This window comes from Orbicella faveolata, unplaced genomic scaffold (assembly GCF_042242905.1).
Source record: "Orbicella faveolata isolate gen_17 unplaced genomic scaffold, um_ofav_v1 contig_37, whole genome shotgun sequence".
NCBI lineage: Eukaryota > Metazoa > Cnidaria > Anthozoa > Scleractinia > Merulinidae > Orbicella > Orbicella faveolata.
In genome coordinates, this window is record NW_028301566.1 from 2,493,827 (window position 1) to 2,509,298 (window position 15,472).

Here is a 15,472-nt window from a genome sequence, read left to right on the forward strand (position 1 = left end):
CGCGCACGCTAAGGAAGAAATATTAGTAAGTATAGGACCTGGCACCGGCCTTCAATTTACTCTCTTAAATGGTCGAGGACCCCCTCTTCTTTTCATAGATCAATTTCTTTACTGATTTTCTCCATTTTTTTTTAAAAAAAGAAGAAAGGATCTGTACGTGAAAAATTACCAATATTTCGCTTCTCTCATGTTGCCAAAGTTTTCTTCGAATGTGAGCATCACGCCCAAAGTCCCGTTCGCAAACGGGACTTTGGGCGTGATGCTCAACGAGTTTGCCTTTGAATTCTAAAGGTCTCTAAGAGTCTCTTGGCCGAGACGAAACGCCGTGTCAGACTAGCCACGAACATTTCACAAGTATGTGACAATTGTTTGCTTTTGTATAAATTTAACTCGTGAACCTACGGTTGGGAATCCTTCTGCGATAGAGGGCCGGACTGTCAACATCAAGAATTTGCGAACGGGACTTTGGGCGTGATGCTCAACGAGTTTGCCTTTGAATTCTAAAGGTCTCTGAAGAGTCTCTTGGCCGAGACGAAACGCCGTGTCAGACTAGCCACGAACATTTCACAAGTATTTGACAATTGTTTGCTTTTGTATAAAATTAGAATTTTACTCATTATTATATACTTTGTGAGAATTTAACCCCGCGCCGCCAAAGGTAATACAAAAACGGTTTTATCAGTTTGAATACTACAATCAATAGCACATTCTTATCGATAGGTATATACAATGTTATAGAACTTATAATTTTTAAATATACTTATAACAGATCGTCGTACTGAAGATTATATCTTTCTTGGAAGAATTTCCACCGAGTTGAGGTCCAAAAATCAGATACTTTTCCAGTAGGCAAAATTATATTACAAGCTAACTTAACAACTAAAAGATAGACCGTAATGACCAAATTTAGCGCCCTCCTTTCAATAAGCGTCCCCTTTGTTAAAAGCGCTCCCCGTGAAAATGCTTTCTTAATCTAAATGTCTCGAAATGCAAAGAGACTGAAAGGTTGAATGATAGTAAATTTTAAACGTTCTCTGGCCAATATGTATTTTAACAAGCTTTCAAGCTGCATCTTAACTGCAGTCTTCCATGGGTGAAATGATGAAATGGGCGCTAAAAAAACTTAGATGTCATGCAATTAAAAAATACATGAACAAAACTTTTTTGGGCTAAAAAGTATGCTGTATTGTCCTGGGAGTGGACGGGAGTTATTGTCTGCATTGGGGGTTGTCACGGTGTGCCAAGCGTTCAAGAACTTTCTGATAAGATAATTTGCTTTGTCAATGATGGAAGTGTTACCATGTATGATTTGTGAGCTTTTGGCCGCTGTTTGTTTTTTCCTCGTAAAAAAACGATCTACTCGTTTCACCGACATAACTGTGCGAACAGTTACACAAGGAGTTTTATAAACAACGCCAAGTTGTAATCAAAAGATGGTAGTTTTCTCTCAAAAATCTGACCAAAACTTGTGCCAGGTTACACTCTGCCAGAACCTTCTATGCCAAATCGGCATACATGAACTGAAAGACCCTTTGCAACAGAAACACACCACACGATCAATTAGTTTTATTTGTTTGTTTTTATGATGGTCCGCACTTACCCCTTCAGAAGCAGGATTTTTCATGTTACGGAGGCCCCAAATGGGACCCCCCTGAAACTTTTGAACTACAAGTTAGAGAACAAAACCAACTTGGTTTTTGGAATATCTCACTAAAGCCAACTTCTAGAGAGAGTTTTATAAAAATCTGTCAACCCAGATTTCCAACCTCTGGAACACTTTCTCAGACAATGACACTTTAAGTGTCTTTCAGTGTCATCTTTATTTCTTCTTTCGTCTTCCCCTCCTGCCCCCCACCAACCCACCTCACCTCCCCTATCTTGAACCAACAGAACCACGCCTGAAAGCAATGGCGAACTGTAAAAATGATAGTATAATTAGCGTTGTAATGCATGTGTTAACTTTGCAATTGTTTCCATTACCAAAGATTGACAAGGCTGTCAAGCCTGAATTTCTCAGTCGTTTTTACATTTCTGTTTCTAGAGATTTGTCCCAGATCCAGTTATATCAGTCTAACATTGACCACTCAGTTGTAACATTTTGGAGTAGCTTTTTTATTTTTACTTAAGTTTACATTGAACAAAATAGATTCTTATTTTATCTTGATTCGTTTTACGTATAAGAGCTGTACACACTGTTCTGAGAAATAAACACCTCACACGTTACAGTCATTACAAAGTAGTGTTTTGTAGGCCAGGTATGGATCATGAGTACCCTCAGCCACAGGTTGCTCCAAAAAGTCTTTAAAAGTTGCCTGAAGTTGCTGGACTTGTATAAAAATTTGCTGAAACGTTACCCGTTGAGTATAGCGTACAACGTGTTGTACCTGCTGTATTCCTCCGTTGTCTGGCGCAGCGTTTTCGGTGTTACTTAGATTTGCTCCAAGCTGTTTGACTTCTCTGAGGGTCGTTTTCACTCGAGGAAGAGTTGGGAATTTCTTCCTCTGAACTACTGAAGTTTCCATGGTTGTCGCCATTTTGAAAAACGTGGTCTTGTTTACGAACAGCTGACCTCAAACCACAAGTAGTCCAACTGAGGGGAAGGGCGTGGGGCATAAGGTTGAATTGGCCCCTTGTAAAATGTTATCTATCACACTAAAGAACTGAGATTTTCTTATAAGGATACATAACAATGTTTAAACAGCATTATAGGACTATGTTAATCAATCAATCAATCATTTTTCAGTCAATCATTTTATTTCTTAATCAGTTACACTTTACAGTTCGACTGGCCGTGGATAGCTAGTACTAGTCTAAGCGGGCCAGACTAGCACTAGCTAGTCACGCCGCAAAGCGAAGCAATGCTCTAAACCTTGGATAACTAAAGGAATAAGAAACTCAATTAAGGCATAAATAATTCTTATAAGTTGCCTAAAAATTTAATCAAGTTGTCCCAAAAATCCAAAGTTGCTCCAAATAGTAAAAGTTACCGAAGCGTTGCCAAGCAACTTGTAGCTGAGGCTAATTAGGAGTTGAACCGTGTCCTATCCACATTTGGTATCACTAATGAGGGCCTCCCAGGCAGGGGGAGGAGGTGGGGGGGAGGGAAGTTGTATGTTCCCTTATTCCCTCGAAAATTTCACTTTCCTTGGTCCCTAGTAATAAATTCCATTGCTCCCTAAACGTTTTTCTCAGCGTTCCCTTTCACAGTAGAGACATCCCTTGTTCCCCCAAATTAATCCTCAAATTATCCCATATTCTCCTGAAATGAGTGATCATGTTACTGGTTCCGCCAAATCCCAGGGAAGCCCAAATTTTTCTAACACACACAGCTCTTACAAGAATCAATCCGGTCAAGGGCATGTTGCAACTGCTAATTTGTTTCTACGTTATACAGAACACTTTTGCTTTCTTGTAGCAGTCACATTGTGCTAACAGGACGCTATGAGAATGCTCTAATGTATGTTACGTTTTAACACAACCCCCGCATACAATATACAATTATGTAGTTTCCAAATCGCCACAGTCTTTGCCAGCTCTCCACTAACTCTGGCAAAACTAATTCGACATTAATGTTGGGTTGAATTGAAGCGGCAATTTAATTTCACATTTTATTCTATAACAAAATTAGAATTTGATCCTTCGGTTCTCATTATGCGCTGTTTGTCTTTCACCCAGTTCTTCTTGCTTCAATAAACCTTGGCAAATAAATTCTTTTATTTATCTATAGAAAAATGGATTTTGACAAAACTATTGAACGGAATGAAAAGATCTTGGCCTAAATAATAAGGGAAAATATTGATCTGCAGAAAGCAAAAATGACTTTAGACGTCACACCACGAGGAAAGACTTTGCCCTTGAACGATTTTGTCCATTTGAATTATCAGTATCTTTGTCAAAGCCGGACTCGATCGTTGGAATTGTCTTATATGGTAGAATATTAACGTTACGTACACATTTTAAGAGATAGAGATAGCTTTATTTTAACACTTCACATCCTCTGATTTATTTATGCTGGTTTGTTACCAAAAACATTCCAAGATTAATTTAAAAACTTCAACTTTTAAAATGATAATAACCGACTTTGGAGAACAATTTTTTCCGGACGAAGAAGGATATATCGAAAATCCGCCAAGATGGAACAATTAAATAAAAGTCACAATAATCAGTAAAATGATTGCTACAATTCTTTTAAAGTACTCGAGACTATGAAAAACTGAGAATTTCCGGACTCATCCGAACATTCGAGTCTGTCGTCAAACCGTCAAAGCCAACGAGAAAGAAAAATTGACAATCTGTATTCTTGGTTTAGCTACTTGCTTGTGATTAGTTTGTCCGTAAATAGAGCACACCTTGCTAATCCTATCGTATTTTTCAAGCCTGGATGGTACACAGCCTTAGAATCGTTCGATTCTGAAATCAAAGAGGTCAGACATAATCACTTACTTGTCAGTTGAAAATCAACCTCGTCCAATTCGCAGTAATCAATCTCACGCCTTTTCACCGACATTCGTCATCCAAAGGTGGTCAGTTTTATACGTCCTTGAGCTACTTATAGTTCATTCAGTATAACTGGTTTCCTTATCTAGGAGCATGCAGAACGACTTGAATTGCTACTACATAACAAATCAAAACAGAACAAGCTACATTCAACGACACTGAGACAGTCGGCGACATACTAAACCAAGGAGCATTTCATTCAAGAACTTCAAATGTTTTGAGTCAACTCAAAAGTTTTGCACCTCTGTTCACAGTATTTATTTCATAGTTTTGTACCTCTGTAGTGTTGTGCTTAATCTTGGGTCGACTCGTTTCTGTCGACAGATATCAAACTTCTTGAAATGCTCAGCCAACGATTGTTTCGCGAACAGCAAGCATTTCTGGAGCAAAAAGTCCAGGGCTGAGTGCTTCAGTAGATGAAAACTGAATAAATTCACTAGACAGGTTGTTTTGCTTTGTACAACGTGGAGAACAATCACATCCTACAACAAGTGTATCGTTCGCTATCCTCCACTCAGTCAGTACCTAATTGAAGAGAGTGCAATCTGCGGTTCTAACAATAAACCTAAAATACGAACCTAGGATATGGCAATTTCTGTCTTTAAGATGTTTAGCCATAATCGATAGAAGTTTGAGGCCCTTGGGAGCTTCGCGATCAGCTGGCAAGAATTCTTGCATTTTGTGTCATGTAAAGGTGATGAAATTATCTTAAGAACACGCCCTCTGTGCTAAGGTAGGTAATCTGTGGAGGGGTGCTTAATGAGCGCCCCATACCGACTTGTTTTGTGTGCAGCCACAAAACCAACCACTGATTTCTACCGCTCACGATTAAATAAAAAACAATAACAGACGATCGAACAACGCACGCCGCTATCCTTTGATCATACGAACCTATAATTATCTAATTAAAGGATCCAAAAGTCATCTTTAACCTCAAGTTGTAATCGTCCCTGAATATTCTTGCAATTCTAAAAGTGTTGCCTTCACTTCGTGAAACGGAGTCATTATGGTTCTCTGGGAATGTTGGAGTAGTTAGAACAGAGCAGGGCTCTCTTAACAGACCCCACTTGAAGCTTAAAAGCATGCCGCTATCTTATACCGACTCTGTCGGCACAGTCTGTCTCAATCACTTGGCAGACAGGAGGTTTATTTTGAACGGAACATATAAACAAATCTTATCAATGGCTTGAATTTTAATTATTTTATCGAGGATAATAGGCTTCTTAAGATTAGCTTTACAAGCAGTGAATGCTCTGGGCGAGGTGCGCCCTCCAGTACTACAACTGTGGCGTCAAAACAACTCTGGCATAACTTTCTTCATCACATTACCGAGGTCTTTGATTAAATTTGAATCGCAAACAAAAAATTCGTGTTCTTGTGAAGTTAGGTAAACATTTTCCTTTATCCCAGCTTGCCATGACAAATATTACGACTAATCGTGTGAAGTTAAACATTACAAAGTCGTTATTTCTGGTCTTAATCGATGACAGCACGAAACAGAAAGATAAATAGGACGCAGTTTCATTGAAAGTAACTGTGTATTTCTTTTGATTTTACCGACGCGTAAGAAATTGCTTTAAATAGTTGATTTACATCATTTTAATCTGTCCATCGACGAGGAAGTGAAACCACATCAATATTTTTCACATTGAGAAAACTAAGAAATCTCAGTTATCAACAAGAAATTTGACGACTGCGTCTCGTTCAACTCCTCTACATGTTCTTTGCAATGTTTAGAAAAGCCCTTTCGATTACTCCACAAATAATTTACCATTTTTTTTTTTTTGTATCTGCCGCGCTGCTATTCTTTCGGGTGTCTTTCTTTTACCGCTCCGTGCCCCCTGGCAATGTGAAATTTCAAACAATCGCAACAATAGCATCAAACGACGAGCAGCGATCAAGATAATTGCTTTCTTTGACCATCAGCCGTGGCGAAGTCGGCTCTGAGGGTTTCTTTTGAGCTGGGCCAGGTTGTTTTGACTTAATGATAACAATAACCCATCGAAAATGTCATTGAATTTGAAAAGCAACTTGAACATAACGACTTGAGAGTCGATAACTTCTGTAATTCTGGGTGGCTTGAGACTCAGAAACAGACCGTCTGTAAATGTTGTAATTTTGATATTTGTTCCCCTACAAAATAGACTAGCATTTTTTCGTATGGTCACGTGACGATACAAATGGCATAAAACACGAGGCTTGCTCGCTTATGCAATTACTGAGTTATTGAATTTTTTAAACACGCTTGTAAACAATGATTTGAATTGTATTCGTAACACTTGACGTTTGACGAAATAGCAGAGTTTATGATAGTTTTCATTGCACTCAAAATAATAGCATAAAATGCGTGTTTACCTTTAGTTCAAGAACTTATAATCCAATTTTCCTATCAACAAAGCATAATAAGTTATTGTGCCGGCCGAACTTCATAATCAATTGTAAATCTTTTGAAAACTTCGCCGAATGCTTTTAAAATTAATTATCATAATTAAGTTATTGGTTATCTTGGGAACAGAGGACTATCAGTCCCAAAAAATAAAGACAAACAATAAACTGCAAGGCTGATACTACGTGAAAGACGTTTCGAGACACCAACATGACAAGAACCGATAAAGCAGGATCGCAACAGTGGACAGCTGTTTCGTCCTTTCGTTGGCAGCGTTTATCGTATGCGGTCCCTTGCAGTTTCTCGTTTCCCAAAAAATAACACAGGCTGATGCAGATGCAGTATTGTATAGATCACAGATAGTTGAAGAATTAAGATGAATTGACAACAATACAACCTGCTTCGGATAATTGTCTTAGAAAAACACGTTCAGTTCTCTTAATTATTTATATAATTAATTAATTAATTAAAATAATACATAAATAAATTAACTAGTTTAAATATTAACAATTTTTGAGCATGAGAGGCTCTAAGCGGTGTACCTTATGCCCTTGTAAATATCAGAAAATGAACATCGCTTTGAAAATCGATTGCTCTTTTTGAGCACATTTATTTCAACTGATTTGTTCATATCATTTAATGAATGTTTTTGTCTGTTTCACTGAGTTGTTTATTTGTATCACATATATTACAAAAAATAACTTAATTTCGTTAATGTTGTATTAGAAAATATATTATTAAAATCCCCATTACTCCCCCACGTTTTCTTGCGCAATGTAATAAATTAGCTTTTATCAATTAGAGTGACTTGCAGAAAATGTAGTGATTACTACACGAAGGCTACGCGAGACTGGAGCAGAATAATGCTGAAGTTTATTCTAGGAATGATGTGTTATTCATCATTTAATTAAGAAGGCTATTTCAAGATTTATTGAGTAATGTTTGTTAAGTAAATAATTACATTCAAATCAAGGGAAACCTAAAAGTGGGAAAAGACCTTTTGCACTGGGCGGTTTGTTGCCCCATTTCAGACCATGTGATGATTCTCTTGAGGATTCCTCCCTTCAAATTTTCAAGTAGTCGTGTGCATATGAATGAGTAATTTTTAGACGGATAAAAGAGCTATTCTCTAGACAATATTACGTGGTCTGTAATGGGACAACAAAACGCCCAAGCGAAAAAGGTCTATTTACTAAGGCAAAAAAAAAGAAAAATAAATAAAAAAATACTAAAGGGTTGACAATGGCGAAAAAAAAAAACAAGAAAAAAACACAAAAACGTATTTGACGTATTTTTAAGTTTTCGAATTATAAGAGTAAATAAGACGAATTAAGACACAAATAGGAATAAATATCTTTTTTAAACAATTGGTCGATTATTCTTCGTTCATATGTGGCACACTTTGGTAGGCTCTTGGTAGTATGCATCATTGGAGTTTCAATTTGTTCTAAGTATTTGAGTGTATAAGATTTCACGATATATGGAATGGAAATGCCATTATAGCATCTCTACACCATGTCTACGGAACTTTCTTTTCAAATGTTTCTAAAATTGTCGTCAAACGTCCTTGATTACTAAGCCAGGTTACTCATGCATCCAGGCGTTGCAGGTAATGAGATGCACAGTTCCTGTTCAACAAGTAGAAATTGTCGCCGAATGTAATGAGGTTGCACCTTGGAGCCCTGAATAGTTTCCTGTGGATACTGGAGTCAAAATAAAATTTGAAATTGTGATACAGTTGCCGGAGCTTTGGAAAACATAGTAGTCTAGAGCTTTGGCACCTAGTCTGAATGCGAAATAAAGGCTACATGGCGAAAGTTGAAACTGAGGAAAACTGGTGTACTTCTTTCATTTTAAAAAAGGCAGTTGAGCTGGCTACGACGACTACTGTTTGTTGGTGGTGCAGTCTAGCGATTTAAACTTTGTGGAAAATTAATCTCGTTTTGCATGTACTGTTTATTCTTATTATAGGGATGAGTTTTCTGAAACAAATGTTCTTTTTTCAGTTTTGCTACCAACGGCCTCATGCAGGGTTCCAAAAGCCTCTTATCCATAGGAAACTATCGTTTTCGTGTTTGATAAACGAGTTATTAATTTGACTTAAGAGCGATCTGAACATAAGCAAAGCTGGATCTTTGCACGCTCAACTGTCTATCAGCTGCAGTCGTATTAATATCTGATATTACCGCAATGAATGGAGACGGGCGTTTTTTAATGATACGTTTTGCCCAAAATGTTTCATCAATCTCTATACAAAGGAGTGGACTCATGAAACAAAACAGTGCTCCTTTTTGGTTAGTAAAATAGAATTGCAATAATTTGTAAACTTCAGTCCGCTATTGTGCCACTGCAAGGCGCTATTGCCAACAGGTGCGCCAAGGTGACTTGTCCTAAGCCTCTGTCAATCACGTTGGAAGACCTGTATTGTCAAATATTGAAACAAAATTGGAACTGCGGTTGCGATATATTGAAAATTATAACCAAAATGCTAAATAAACCAAAGATGCAAATTATGTGGGACCATTTTAAAGACAGCTAATTCGAAAAAGAAAAATTCTGTCAGTCGACCTTGCATCTGTAGTGAGAAGGATGGTGATATCTCCAATAAAGGCAGGCTCCAAGATCACCTGTAATGAGTGGAGGAGAAAAGTTATTAACGGGAAAAAAAAGTGCTATAGTTTCTTCCAGCTAAAGACAAATGTCCTTCAGCTAAACAAACGAAACAAAAAAAAATCCCGTGTATCTAAGGCAAAAGCATTCTTACGAAAATTAAAAAACCTTGCTTTCTCCGCACATGCGACAAAAATGCTACCATGTATTTTCAGTTTTTCTAAACAAAAGAGACTGGTTTAGCTTAAATCAAAATTGAACATCTTTCTTTGTCTGTCATCATAGCTGGATCTTAAACTGGTAAGGCTGACATACGTTTGAACTGTATTCTTTAATTTCTTGCAAATCAAACAACAGCTTTAAGGTTCAAAAAATGGTCAACCTAAGCAACATTTCCCTAGACCGTGTTCTTGTTGTGTTGTTAAGCGTTGGTTATACGGATACGCTATTATTAACACGCAGGAAGCCTTTCAAGAGTGGTTCATGATTTTGAAAGTATTAAGCTTCATTGCTATACCAGTGACAGATCGTTGTTGAATAGTGACAGATTATTGGGTAGCAGCACTTATCGATGTAAGATTCGTGCTTTTAAGCTTTTATTTCTTATTCCAAGGTTAATTGCCTAAGTTGGCTGTCATTGAATTTTTAAAAGACACAACAACATAATTCTAATTCAGACTCATAGGATATGCCAGTTCATCAAGTTTCATCTTCTTTCTGCTTGAAAATTAAAAATTTGAACTGGTGAAATTATCGTTACGTTGAATTAATATTTTTGTGAGGTAACATTATGATAGAAAAAATCTTAATGACTAACTTAGTTTTTCTCTGTAAGAGCCGAATATAGAAGCGACTAAAACTCATATATAGTAGTTTTTTCCAAATTCCACCTGCCGCCGGACACCTCACTGAAGAGTGCAGAACACACGACTTTTAAATTTCTGCAAACATAAAATTACTGGGAGTCGACACTCACTCAATCCTCTTCGTACCCTTGGGCACATAATGCTAGAAGATACCACCTAACAAAGTTTCCCCCTCCTACCTTCTCACCAACGAAGGACTTATAGCTTTTCTACCTGCACTAAAATTCTCCTAAATAATTCGGGTTAGAGGCTTCAAATCTTCGTTTCAAACTAGAGATGATTATCAACCTTTTCGTTCTGGATTATTGTTGCCTTTTCAATCAACTAAAGCTTTATTGTTATGAGCAAAAACCAAGTAAGGAAAAGCCTTTTCGTTTAAAGTTTCTGGGAAAATCCGGGTTCGAAAACAAGTTAAAACGTGAATCACATATACAAAATGGATCAAGCAATAAGAGTGATTTTCCTGTAGCCTTTCTTCGATTCACACTGAAAGATATGTTTTAAAGTAACATTGAAGGCTAGCCTGCTTCCAAAGTTTCGTTTGAAGACACAACACGTTGTAAAGCATAAATTATTAATGAAGTTTAAGGTGTGAAAAGGCTGGTTTGATCCCAAAATAGATTTCCTATCAAACTAAGCAAGTCAAATCGAGGAATAAACGGCATAGAGAACAACAGTGGTTAAAAATAAAGTCCGTCGAATTAAAGTTACATTTTATTATGGACGTCGCAACTAAAAATTTAAAGACAGAATCCCTTTTCAAACAAAAATATATGCCAAGTTCAGACACCTGTACTTCACATATTTCGCTTTTCACACTTTCTTCGTATACCAATCAATTTTATTGTCTTCTCGGTAGCAAAAGGTGGCAATAACTTCTTGTATAAGTTAACGAGATCATCAAAGCAATAGAAAACCTTACCACTCTACTCTCTTATTCCGGAAAATACAAATTTCCCTCGTTAAAATAGTTGCTTTCGCAATTGCAAATGAACAATAGCTTCCAAGCGAAGGTTTCTCGTATATTTACCTCGGATGTGCAACAAAAACGTTTTGCTATCAACTGTATTTGAAGCCCGGGATGACAGACTGAAGGTCGTTCACATTTTGACGAAGCAAGACGTATGTCAGATGACATAATTTCGAGACGCTGCAAAGCATTCGAGCGAAGAACAAGCCAGGGTATCTTGTTAAAATTAACGATCACCAAAGCAAAACTTGCTTTGAATTGCGTTGTTTTAAAAAATATATTGAATTATATCGAATTCTCTCCCAAGTTAAGTAGTCCAGCAAATTTAACACATCATTAGGTTTATTTGTAGTATTTGTGGCCCCTTCATAAAAACTCCCAAATGTTGTAAGACTCACACCAAGACAAAGGAAAGTTATCTCGCTAATTTCAGTTTCAGACTTTAAACTGCAAACCGTTTCTGCATTGCAGCGGCTCTTTGTTTCATCGTAACATTGCAGGTTCTTTTATGCCGGAGTCACTTCGCAAAAATATTTGAAGGCTAGTGAAATCGTAGGGCGTATCTGATACCAAAGAGGTTGTTATTATCCACTCAGATGGGATTTAAGGTTTAGAAATCACATACATTAATTCTTCTCTTAATAGTTGGCCTCCATTTTTAAAAATTACGACTTAACCTTTAAAGAAAGATAACTGATTTCAGTTCATGTTTTCTTGATATACCCTTGGAAGTCCTTCATATATGACACAAAGTACAATCAACGAAAGCCTTTTCTGACCTGACTTGTCATTGTTAGTACCAACATTGTTTTCCCTTTGCCTTACCCTGCTACCCTCTTCAAGCCTTTCTAGAAAATAGAACTTCTTCTTGAAGTTCTTTCTGAATGCATTATACTTCAGTAACTCCACGGCACCTCCAACTGTAAGGCAAGCAGTCGTTTAAGCGACATTGGTATAAAAATCCTGCTCGCGACTTACAACCGTTGTTACGTTATGTGATGTTATTCTTCTCGAATGTGTTCAACACGAGTTTGCGAGCCCTAAGTATGATCCGAGTGGACGATTTAAAGAAGTTTGTATCGTGATTTCAGAGGCATCCCTACTTTTAAAAGATGAACTGAGCATCGAAGAAGGGTGTGATATGCTTGATACATTCTACGAGTACATGGCAGGCATGGCAGGAGTACCCTTGGTTTTAAAGGTATTTTTATTACCTGAATTATTCAGTTGAAATTCAATACAAGACTCTGAGAGGCGAGTATCTTTGACTGAAACGGCTATTATTCATAACCTAAAAGAGTTGTTTTACATTCTTCGTGCGACAATCACAGGACATCGTGCTACTGATCGTTGTAAGTATGTAAAAACTTTTAACACTTAAGTCATACACCTGGTGTTACCAAGTGAAACTGGCTTGGAGCGACTCAATAGCTATTGATGTTTACAATTCTTGAGAATTCAAGTTCAATCGAGGCACTCGGAAGAAGTTCATACAAAAGATTCAGTTTAGTTAGCTAGTTTCTGTTTAGTTACAGACAAGTAATACCTGGTTTACAGTTACTGCTCACGTTGTGAAATCTCTCCGGCTCAAAGACTAGTTGGTAGTAAGCAAAGATGGTGGATTTATCGTCCATAAAAAGTGGCAGTCGAACTTGATCTCGCCTATCGTTTAAACACGAATAATATGACCGTTCTAGTCTCAAGCTTTCCAAGTGCTTTCAATTTATAAAATGCTTTCTTCCATACTTGAGAAAAGAACGACGAATGAGTTCCGCAATGTATGCAAGAAACTGTCGCGACTGTAGCAAGTCAAATAATCAGTGACAAAAAAAAAAAAAAAACGCCATCTAAAGCAGTCGCGACTCCTAATAAGACCTGAAAATCTTGGGTAAGCAAAATGAACTTAGCAATAATTCCACGGTTTCCAAGGTACGTCGCAAAAACGCATTGCGAAAACACTGACAGGAAATCAAAGGCAAATGTTCCCGATGTTTCTTAAATGTTTTGAAACGCGACTTGAGCAGGGTTGGCTGTGTACTATTTGAGAGCTCGCTTTTAAAATGTCTTGAGCAAGATACTGTTTTCAGCACGTGGTGCGGAAGAGCTTCTTAAGCAAAATCAACCTACCTGTAAGGATCAATATTTCATCTTCTAGTGAATACGATCAGTCTTCCATTAACACATCTTTTGGGGCTTCATGGAAAGTTTGAATGTCAATTATAGCAAGGTTTTCGTCCCTTATGTTAATCAACATCTCTACCAATACGAAAGGAAAATTCATATCCAAACTTTAATGTTTTCAGTGGCCTGCTTCTCAACTTAGTAATGTTTGCTTCGCTAATTTGAATAAGTCGAATGAATATGAGAAGTAAATGTCACTCGCGTTTGACGTGGTAACCAAAACCCTTTTTGAAAAGAAAGGAAACTCGCAATGTTTGCGAATTGTCTTGTCTAGTTAACACGTAACGGTTCGGCGTCAAAACTGTTTCCGCGCGATCTCACGGAAAGGTGACGAACGTTTATCACCGGGTTGAGCTGATATCAAAGCTGACTGAGTGCGTTGATTGCGCGATACCACCTAAAAAAAGTAATGAAAATAGCGGAAATTTTTCCATTTATCGTGGAGTCACTTAAGATCCAGCTTTCACACCTTCACGCCTTTTTTCAAACACAACTGTTTGGAAGGGGAAATAGTTCAGGTACTTTAGAACTTTGAGGGAAATTGTTAATTCAGTTTATTGTTTAGCGATCAACTGAAGAAGGCGGTTTCTTTCGCTGAAAGGAGACAATCAGATCAATCTTTACTGGAAAAAGGGGCAAAACGGGGCGTTTTTGTGGGCTAAAATTGTCTTCTGCTAGCCACATAATTGACAGCATTGCGGCCAAGCAGATATGAACGAGAATTAAAATGAGGAACGTCAAATTATTATTTAAGGTTGCTCTCCTAGTTCTTGACAAGTTGTACCACCAACCTACTTAACTATTAAAATATTCGCCTAAGCGGCGACTAAAATAGCTGCCCCTGTAAACAAACTTTCCGGTAACTTGTGAAAAGTGCACGGCGCTTCCTTGCAATTTATGTACTGTTTACTTTGTACAACTGCTGAGCTAGAATAATTTAATCCATATAAAGGCCCAAGCTGTCACTTGGTGTGTGGTGATTATCCGGCAATGCAAACATCCGAAAGTTCTTTTCACACACAGAAAAATTTACATTCAGAGTTTACTTTTTCGGTTCTCTTTGAAATGTTGACAAGTTTGACTGGTTGTCAGTTTCGCCCACACTCGTGTCGTCCCGCCCTGTCAAAACCTACCTTGTGCTTGCCGCCTGACATGGCGTATTTACAGAGCTGAGCGTGTGTTTAATGCTAATTGCCAAGTTACTACAACAAACGAGTTTTATGGCTAGCGGCGCGTGGATAACGCTTCATCGCGCAAATATTCTATTGCTTTTTGAAGTAAGAGCGAATTTAACTACGTTTTTCTTTGAACTCAATTTCATTGATTGTTTAGTAGGGCTCCGCCTTTCGGGAGAAATCACGAATTTCAACTAGTTTTTTGTCATAATGTTTCTGAATACGCAAATTGGCCAGACTCTCTCAAGCTATAGAATATTACATGTAGGGGTTGTTGTTTATAGGAGATAATGTTTGTTGGACCAACTTGCCATTAAGTTTGAACTTTTGCAAAAATTCCGCTGTTTGAGCCCCGATTAAATATACCACAGACAGAGTAATGTTATGAATGAAGCTGGTTTGAATCAACTGTGTTGAAACAGGCTGTACACCCCCCTAAAAAAAACCCACTTACCATAGTGAGAGAAATGCCGTCGATTTAGAGTTTTTCTGCAAAACGCGATGGAACGATTTTCACATCGAAGACTACCTAATACTACCGTATTCGTAAAAAATATTTGAGCACTCTTCAACCGTAGTTGGTAACCTCAACAAAAATATTGTCACAAAGAAACCATAACCTATAAGTTTCGTTTTCTTTAGTCTCGTGTTTCGGATTTAAAAATACAAGTTTTCAATAAACCATCGGTCGCTTTTTCTAGTGGTTATTGCTGCGGCACCATGTAGCTCGGCAAATACACCCACCCGTACGATTTATTAACATATGACCGTTATGCATGCTCGTGCA

The 15,472-nt window shown here is 37.6% G+C and overlaps 1 long non-coding RNA gene across 1 annotated transcript; it reads right to left on the reverse strand.

The window, feature by feature from the left end:
• Window positions 1-2,088: 2,088 nt before the first annotated feature.
• LOC149101610 (uncharacterized) lies at window positions 2,089-14,448 on the reverse strand. The gene is made up of 2 exons (XR_016202831.1): window positions 13,457-14,448; window positions 2,089-9,510 (listed from the first exon to the last, which is right to left on the reverse strand). It is a non-coding gene; the product is annotated as an uncharacterized LOC149101610 (long non-coding RNA).
• Between the last annotated feature and the right edge of the window lie 1,024 nt (window positions 14,449-15,472).